At 32.8% G+C, this 9,952-nt stretch overlaps 1 non-coding gene across 1 annotated transcript; it reads right to left on the bottom strand.

Annotated features, from left to right (window-relative positions):
- Positions 1-5,660: 5,660 nt before the first annotated feature.
- On the bottom strand, positions 5,661-5,731 carry Trnah-gug (transfer RNA histidin (anticodon GUG)). Its single transcript has one exon. It is a non-coding gene; the product is annotated as a tRNA-His (tRNA).
- Between the last annotated feature and the right edge of the window lie 4,221 nt (positions 5,732-9,952).

Genomic DNA, 9,952 nt, shown 5'->3' on the forward strand with positions numbered 1-9,952 from the left:
ATTCAGTTTTTGATAGACATTTCATTAAGTTAATATTTATTAAAATAATAATCGATTCAGCGGCCAACAAAATCTCAGCATTATTACCGTTGAACAAATATTTACCATTATGACCTTGATTTTCTGATTGTCTAAACGTTTTTGTTATCATTTCTTATAACTAAGGGCATACAGTTAACTTAGAAGTGTTTTATTTTATACAAATAGCCTTCTTGATATTAAACCCTTAAAAGGATTCCAATTGCACGAACTAACGATCTCAATATTATGAATTCACAATTAAATAGTTTCAATATAATTTTGAATATTTTTTAAGCAGAAATCAGTTGAAATCGTAAAATAGTTAAGTTGAAATCATGACATCTTTAATTCGTGAGGTTAAAATCGTGAGTTCATGAGGTTGTAATCTTGATGTTTAAATGTCACCAAGGGTCGTTCATAGCTTTGACATGATCCTACATTCGGTTTTTACTGATATACGCTTAATGTAGCAGCTCGAATGAATCTTAGTGTCGTAAAGCTTAACATGCAAAGGCTTGATTTCACATTATTATTAAAATTAGTTTTAATCAGCTAAATACCGGCTTAACTTGTTATCAAGTAATAATTCCTTTTACCATTAAAATCATTTACCATTTTTTTTTATATATATAACAGACCTAATTCGAAAACCTCCTTCAATGATAATATTTTAGAAAATGCGACTTCGTTATTGGTTTTGATTTCTCATACATTCGTTGCACAGTAAAAACAGGAGTTTTGAAAGGGAAAAAAATGTCGTCTTTAATGCTTACTTTAGACACATGTTGGTTTGTAGTTCAACTGGGATTAGGGCAAAAGCAGGAAAGGATAAGACCACCATCTGTGAACATAAATCAAAATGGGATTTAAAATCAAAGACGTTTGATACCTAGTGCATCACTGACCATGAGATTGTTCTGCTTAAAGGAGTTGATAAATACACTTTTAAAGCTCGTCATGGAAACAAAAACATGATGGTTACATAATATTATTTACAATTGTCAAAATGTCAAATTTAAAACTATCAAAGAATATCACTTTGATTTAATTTTACAAAATTAAAGACAAATTTCCAAGCGTATCAGAGCTTCTTGTGCACATTAATGAAATAATACACATGCTTCTATAAATAGTAACATTTTACTATAGAAATTCGTTTCCGCAATGAGAGTTATCGTTTCCGCCCGTGAGATTATCACGGCACGTCAGGGCGATTATGGTATAATTGCATGACGAAGACGAGAACGTGCACACTGACGTCTTTTTCACAAAAATAAAATGGCCGCGGTTTACTTGGTAGGCAAACATTTAAACATTATTAAAAGCTTTAAAGGGATTAAAATGGAACTATCGGTGCAGAAGAATGGAAAAATTGCAGGTTTATTCTGAAAACACGAAAATGTTTGCTATTTTGATTTCCAATCTCTCGTTATTTTTCGTAGCTAATGCCATTCAATACCATTTTGTTAAATCTCATTTTTAAGACTTTCAGACTACATGCTAATTATATGACATATCCTTTATTATTCCACAAAATCATATTTTTAAATCCATTTGAAATCATTGACAAATGAAAAAACATATGTATTTTACAGGATAATACATGGTTGACCATGGCTTTTGGTTGATAATTGCCCCAGTGAAAATAATTGCCCTCGGGCAATTATTCCTTCCACTTGGGCAATTATCAACCAAGAGCCATGGTCAACCATGCATTATTCTATAAATTAATGAATACTTATCAAACAGTTCATACATTAAAAGCCACAAGGCAACAGACACATGAACTCTTTTCATTCATGTTTGAATTGATATTTACAGTTATAATCAAGTCTCCGATTTTGAAAGACAGGGTGTGGCTTAACCTGTGTGTAACAATGTTTTTAAAGACAAAACGTTTGTTAGAATGGTCCAAGAGATGAAAGTACAGGACTTTTGCGACAGGGAATGGGGTCACAACAACAGAAACAGGCCGTTTCGCTACTTAACGCGCGTCTGTTGACTAAATAAGCGCAAATATGTTCTTGGTTTTGTCCGTCTTTCTCACAAATGAATCAATGAAAAACTGTAAATATAAGGATTGAAATTCATTTCGGCGTGATTCATGCAATCTTAAATTACCTATGTCAAACTATATAAAAGCATGAAGACAGTTATATTTATTACAACCACAATTTGTTTTTAATTAACTATGCGTGATTTTAATTAACACCAGTAAGTTAGTAACCAATTTTATCAATTCCCGTCACTGATTCATTAAGCAAAATTTCAAAAAATGAGCATTATCCAATCTCACAGAAAAAGCGATGCACAACTTGTCAAATAGGCAACAAACAAAATATTTTAGAAGATAAAATAGCCTACAAAATAATAATATGAGGCATCACCTGTAAATAGGAATTCTAAAGCAAACTTTGGATTATTAATGTATCTTCTTACCATTGTTAAATAAGCGAGTAAACGATGTGACTTATGCGAGCCTTTGTTTAAAACATTGCCTTTACACATTTTATAACACGTGTTATATCATACAAACAGGACATTATCTGAAACAAATGAATTGCTTGGTGGTTTTAAGGTGCCTGCGTGTGTAACTGTAACATAAATGCGTTTCGAATTCCAATACGAAATAACAAGTTAGAGATCTGTAAACGATTCTCTCTCAAAATCCAATTCACAGGAAAGTAAACCAGACACCATGCAACGAAGTTAAAAATCAAGATTATCCACACGGCTGTCAACGGACCCTGAATTATTTATCTTATACCGACGTGAAATGTCATTGTTGACAAGAAACAGGAAAATATGGTTCATTTAAAGGTCAGATAAACGATGCATGTAGGACGGTCAATATAGTTAGTGGGGATGACCACAACAATTGTAACGACCGATTATGTAATTGGTCAATACAAAACAAAGAAGGCAGATTATACTCGACATATGACGTTCATTTTGAGTCTGTGCATCAGTTTCTAGTCCGTTCACTTGTTTTAAGGTGGTCTTAGACAACGGCAAACATATTGGCCGCTTAATATGTAAAGTCGATTGCGAAATGGGCGAATGTGCATTTTTCTAACAAAACATATGGAAAGTAACGAGGTTTCAGTTTAAAATCAACGTCCGTACAAACAAGATAGTAAATACTTACTTTATTGATCGAAATAATTCAGCATTATAACAGGATGCAACGGATAGATTAATATTTATTTTATAAATGCCAACCTACAGTACAGAATGAAGTTTTAAAGAACAACGTATTCAACAAAGTACGAGGAGTTCGATATTGTTTATTTAAATTATACAAAAGTGAAAAGGATAAACGATACAACACTATAGCATTGGAAAACAAGTGTTTTAAAGTGTCAACTCACTTCGACCCACAATGAAAATATTCATGAAGTATATTCAGGTATTCGTGACAAGAAAAAAATAACTTTAACATTGAACAGTACAAAATTGTTTGAATATAAATTATATACATATGTGCTTATCAATTAACAATGGTTGTAAGGTCAAAAATATTTTCGAATGTCAATACATAGCTATTTGTATGTGTGCAAATCAAATGTAAAGAAGTTATTAGTCTCTGCTAGAGCACTCTTGGACCACGCATGGTTCTTCAATCTGTAATGAGATATTTTTGTCAATTTTATTTGACAGAGAATGACACAAATACTGAATTAAGGTTTCATCTGGAAGTATTAGATTCCTTATACAAGTATTCTACACGATTAATTCGCAATCAAGATGCTTTAAGGCGCAGATTGCGCTATTTCTTTTAGATTATGTTGTTTTTTTTTATTTCAGAGAGTCACGTTTGAGCTTCACTGAAACGTAATTGATAAGGAATGGTTATAATACTATATCACATAGTTACTACTGAATAACATGTTTGAAACATCTTACGAAGTGTGCTATGGAGAAATTGATGTTTATGGCAGACAAAACATTATGATATATCGTCTAAGCATAAATTTAAAGACTGTTTCAAACAAGTCGGTATATTAATCAAAAGTTGTTTCTTGCCCTTGTGAACATATCTTTCATTTGAACTCACAGTTCGGAAGGAAGCGGGTTCGAAGCCGTGAAAAGGAATGAACAATTGGGGGCGTGGATAGGTTTTACAAATCTAAAAACTAACGACTCAGGAGTTCAAATGTGTTCTATTTCTATTTTAGTTTATTTTTATTTTATATTATGTTCTTTACAACATGTTGGACTGTACTCTTTAAGCCAGTGTTTTTCGTAGATCGATCTCTTGTGTCGGACTATGAATTGAGGCTGCCAATAACGGATTTATCTAACGTTGTCCTTAGAAATATCAAAATAGGCACTCACCAGTACCTTCATGGTCTGTACGGCCCAAACCTTTTGAAGAACTTATTGTATAAGTAATTTACCGATCTTCAGGGGCATATCTATGTTATAATATAATGCTATTTCAGATGTTTATTTTTAATAAAAATGTAAAAGTAAATTGATCTATAAACAAATAATCAAATGTTACGACTAAATGCGTAGATTCGGACAATATCTGGTTAAAAAACAACTTATTACTGACTTACTTGAATGTATGATTATCTACTGCCCCCTCCCCCACTGTGAACGCTATTGGAAAGCTATTTTACACTACACGATTTTCAAGAAAAAAATCAAACGAAACAATGAATGATTCTCAATAGCCATTCTCTGTTTTAGTATTTTAAAATATCTTAGACGCTTTATATTTCATGGAAATTTTCTTACCCAAATTGCAATAATATTAAATTTAATTCATTAATTTCATACCACGACTGAACAGTTCTGTACATCGATTGTTTTTTATTCATTTCAAAGTATCTAAGACACTCTATATGTTTCTGGAAAGTAGCTTATCAGGTTTTGCTAGTTTAATTACAATGTATATACAACGTCGCATAGAATAAATCAAAAAGTGCTTTACACATCACTAAATAATTCATTTCACTGTTCCATAAAATTTCACAATTGCACCATTGTTCAAACTTCATGAAGGGTGACAGTTTTATGAAGAGAAATGCATTAAACGATGGAAGAAATATTTCTGGAAAGAAAAGCATCAACTTCAAATGTCATCATTGTTCATGTGTGGATGGCTTCGTGATCAGGAGGTAGTCTTTTTAAAAGCCTAGTTTAATCCTTCTATAAGTGACCCACCCCCCTAAAAAAAATGAAAAAAAATAAATAACAAAAAACGTGTATTGTACACAACGTCTATGTCTTGATCGATTCTAATTGCCTTATTTTCTTTTCAGATCCCCGTTCTCCAGATATCCTGCTGTGCCGTTTTGGAGGTTTTATTATAGAATTGGACCCTAAATGGCCCTGAGCTAATTAACAAATAAACAGGAAATTGGCCCCTATTGTGACATTGGTGCAATTAGCAGGTGGTGGTGGTGTAAGTAGTTTAAACCCCGGGTCCCGGCGTGAGCACATTGAAGGGTCCCAGAGTGACAGCTCAACCACCGCACATCTATCCTGCGCAGACTATCAGGCGGTTAACCAGTACTAGGTGCCTTCACCTCTGCAAGGAACTGACAACATTTGTACACGCCAGATGGAGTGGTACAGTGCGAATGGTCGTAGAAAGGATTTCATAACCAATCACAACAGAAGTGACCTGGTCCGCCCGGGAATCGAACCCGGGATGTCCGATTCACAGTCCAACGCTCTACCGATTGAGCTATCGGGCGGACGCAATTAACAGGAGATGCACAGCAGGGGGTTGTCATGCCAAACATTCCTGAAACTTGGCCTTTAATGAATATTGATAATTGGAAAGTCATAATCAACGTCAGTCCATCTCTGTCACTTGCATTAACACTGATGCAGGACAAACTAATGGTTTAAGAACAACATTCAAAATATACCGTTAACATTACACAGAACACAGGCTATTACATTGCCTCTCAATCTTTCTGTTTCTTAACAGACCACTAAGACAGCGACATGGATTGGTTTTCTCGTATCATACAAATTAAATATAGTCCTTATGGGTAATTGTGTATGCCTCTGCCGTCTAACGTTAGTGTAAATAATTGGGTTTCCATTGACAAGGCTGTGTCATTAATGATGTACACGGTTTAAGACCAACTGTAATGGAATAGGTTCTGAGTAATCCGTGTTCGTTTATGTGTGACAACAGTATATTAGTCCTACTGTTTCTTTTAAGCTTAATGGTGACGAAAACAATCTGAAATGTTTATTATAAATTCGATGATTTTATTTATATTTCATTATTTTTTTGAGGCTTAACAAAGAGCCCTTGTTTCCAGAAATCGGATAATACACTTGATGGAAATATTAAACCTGTCAACATAATAATGAATTGATTATAATATTCAAAACTGATAATTCGATGAGTAAACCCATAAATCAGACTAACACAGGTCAGTAGTTAAAGATTTGAATTATTAACATTCCGGTTTTCCAAGCTTATATATATTATGATACAAACAAATTTTTACCGTTAAAAAAAACACACGTTTTATCAGGACTAATGGTATCATAGATCAGTTAAAAGAATTTTAAGAGGCTAAATATTATTTTTATATGTACCGGCAAGGGTAAACTCAGTTATATGAAGTCCGGATTATATCTATCTACGAAAAAAGTTGTGATGTTTGTAGTGCAACATGCATTGATAAAATTGTTTTAACGATGTTTACGTCTTTTGTAAACAGTTATTTTGACCCTACACAGGCATATAATAGCAGTGCTTCTTTAAATGGTTGTTTGTGTATCGATGTATTTTGGAAGAAAACAATGCTCAAACTAACTCATGTCGGTTCACCAATGGTGTTCTCTGAGGTATGACCTAATAATTTAATGACAGCCTGATTGCAGGAGTATATTATTATAACGAATCTCTCGATGCAAGCCCATTACCGCAAACCTACATTATTTAATAATGTCAATTTCAATCGCAATTTCAACTCATATAACCTTTAAACCGCATTATATGTTTTGGGTGTTTAACCATTTGTAAAATGACATTGTCTCTAAAGTTATGTTCTTAAAAAAGGTTTGATCAATATTTTTGATTCAAGTGAAAAATTGTGATGGAATCAAGTATATTATTCTGGAATTTGTAACAACATTTAATTATCAAGGAGGAAATCCAATAATATTGGGCAAGTTTGTTATTAACATAAGGCAATAGAAAAACTAGAACTTAAGTAATTTTTAATCATGCCATGTTTATTTGTAAAAAAAAGACTTGAATTTAAAAAGAAGATTTTTACGATATAACAATGGAAGACGGACCGATGTTCGTATTGGTCTACTACTATTTCATAGAATATGCATTATCCGAGGAATATAACTCACTTGTTCTAGACATTGTCCTAAATTATGCATTAGCTGAAATGAAGATTTATTCCGTTGTCGTCTCATGATAGTTCAATGTGAATTTATTTGACACTTTTTATCCTCGGTCCGAGAAATGGGCTATTAGTATCTACGGAAAAGATGTGCTGTCAATATAGTTCAGGCAAACTTGCATGAAAATTAATGTTATCACAGCTGGTGTAAGCGATAAAAAGCCCAAACATATATCAATCTTGTGGTAAGGCATGTGTTTGTTAGAGTGTTCTGCCATGTATTTAATACGTTATATCCGCAGATACATATTTCTAAACAATCTATCAACGTAGATTTTATAAAAAAGAAACAAACTGCGATTAGGTAGATAAAGTAATTAAGGTAACATATATTCGAGATAATGAAAGCTTTATTCGATGTAGCTTTTTATTTAAACTGTCGTGTTTGTATTGCTTGTATCAACGATATATCAGAATGTTTCGTCAGACATAAAAAGTGTTCTCCTAACGCAATGCCAAAAATGTATCACAAATATTATCCTGTGGTAATTTCATGTTTTATCATAAATGTGCAACGCACAGCTGAAAAATAATTCCTTTTAAAAAATAAGAATAAAATTTGATAGAAATAGCAATATCCGCTCAAAGAAATTTAATTGCGTACTAATCCTGTAAAAGCTGCTTATAACAAATGTAATTAATTCCAAAGAAACCTTATTTAAACCTTATTAGTGTAACGCATTGTATTTTCAAAAGGCCAAAACTACAGAGTAGATTAGTATGTCGTTCAAAATGACATATGTCTTTTGTATTTGCGTCGCTGGATGTGTGACCAATAAAATAAATAACAAACATGCCAAAGCAAAATTGATTGTTTACATAAAAATAAAATCCAAGAGAGCTTGTTTAAAATAAATTGGCAAAGCCAGTATTATATAGTTCAACCGACTACTCAAACGACACCTAATCCATAAGGCAAAAACTAACAGTTGCTTATGGTGACATTAAACCCAACTGCAATATACTGCAATTTGATGTCACTAAATGTATTTACTAACTTTAAAGATAAATATACATGTGGAAAGAAAAACAACAGTTTTCAAACATCATGCATTTTAAATGAAAACTTTTCAATAATAATATTGAAACGAGGCAAACAACCTCAACCATCTCCTTGGTTATTAACCAAATAAAATGACCTAATGACTACTGAATATGCCTATTTCGAATTTTCAAGTTGTTTTCATGTGACAGGAAAACCTGATAATAACCAATAATTTCAAACCAAATAATATATATTCACTAGGAAAGATATCTCAAATCGTAAACAAATGTATAAAGTTTGTATGACTTATGCGACACATGCGATATATATAAATGTCGCGCAGCCAGTCATTGGTTTTATATGGCTTTTCAGGCACAAAGATACTCAATACAACCTGACTTTGAATCTGCAGCGAAAACGAAATAATTTCCTTCGGACTCCACACTCTTTGACCAGCCCAATTGCGTTCATACCCCTATAATGACACCAACCCCGCAATTAATTCCTCAAATAACAGGTTTGTTTCATGTGTCGTAAGATGCAAGTGTGCTTCAAAATTCAGATAAAATCCACTTTGGACAGGCACTCACTTATTAATACTTCATAATAACCATATCTTCAAACAGACATAAGAGAAACAAACGTTCTCTATTGATTTGAAATACATTAACTATTCAGTTCACTCAACATCACTCAACCGTTTTCAAAATAAGTGATAAGTAAATAATTAGTGAACATAAGTAATTGATCTTTGTAAAAAAATATGTACACAAATTTGAATTTAAGTAAAACCAAAAACATGAAAATCATATCCAAATAATACGGGGATTTGTTATCAATATCATGCAAGCCGTTACATAGTGTTATATTGAGAAGAAAATAACAGAATTTATCAAATTTTAATAACTTACGTTTAAACCTTGATGCCAGTTTTTATTTAAAGCATAATATGCAAGTTTCATATTCACAAGCACCAATCTGTTGAGAATTCAATCAAAAGCCGTATAAAAACGGAAAGTTCCCAAACAATGTATTTAAGAAAATAAACTATGATTTAAATAGATTTTCACATTCATGGCAAGAGGGTTGCATCGTGTTTCTACGAAATATGAAATTAAGCAAGTGTTTTGGTCTAGGCACTGAGCATTTGGCAAGCTTGTTTTGACTTGGCCTAATATCAAAGTTGGGCGGATTAATTTGTAGTCCGGGCTGTGTATAGGTGAATTTGACTCAGTATTCCAACCAGGAGTTCATCTACGTGTGGAGATTTATAGCAGCTGATATTTTACAGTATTCACAGTTGTACCGCTTGGCTAAAGATCTTCCCTTTGAAAAACTCATAACAAGTTCAGTTCGTATCGGTTCGTAATGTAACACGAATCATTTTGGAATAATCGCTTTGTTTCATGTGTTCCTAATGTTTGAACGCTGTAGCGCATACTGGCTTGCTAGTGCGGTTCATGGAATATTTACGCGTGCCCTACTGTGTTCATACAGTATAAACAAACGAAAGTATGCGATCAAAGTTTCAATTAATAATAAGTTT

The sequence above is a fragment of the Mya arenaria genome, chromosome 8, assembly GCF_026914265.1.
Source record: "Mya arenaria isolate MELC-2E11 chromosome 8, ASM2691426v1".
Lineage (NCBI taxonomy): Eukaryota > Metazoa > Mollusca > Bivalvia > Myida > Myidae > Mya > Mya arenaria.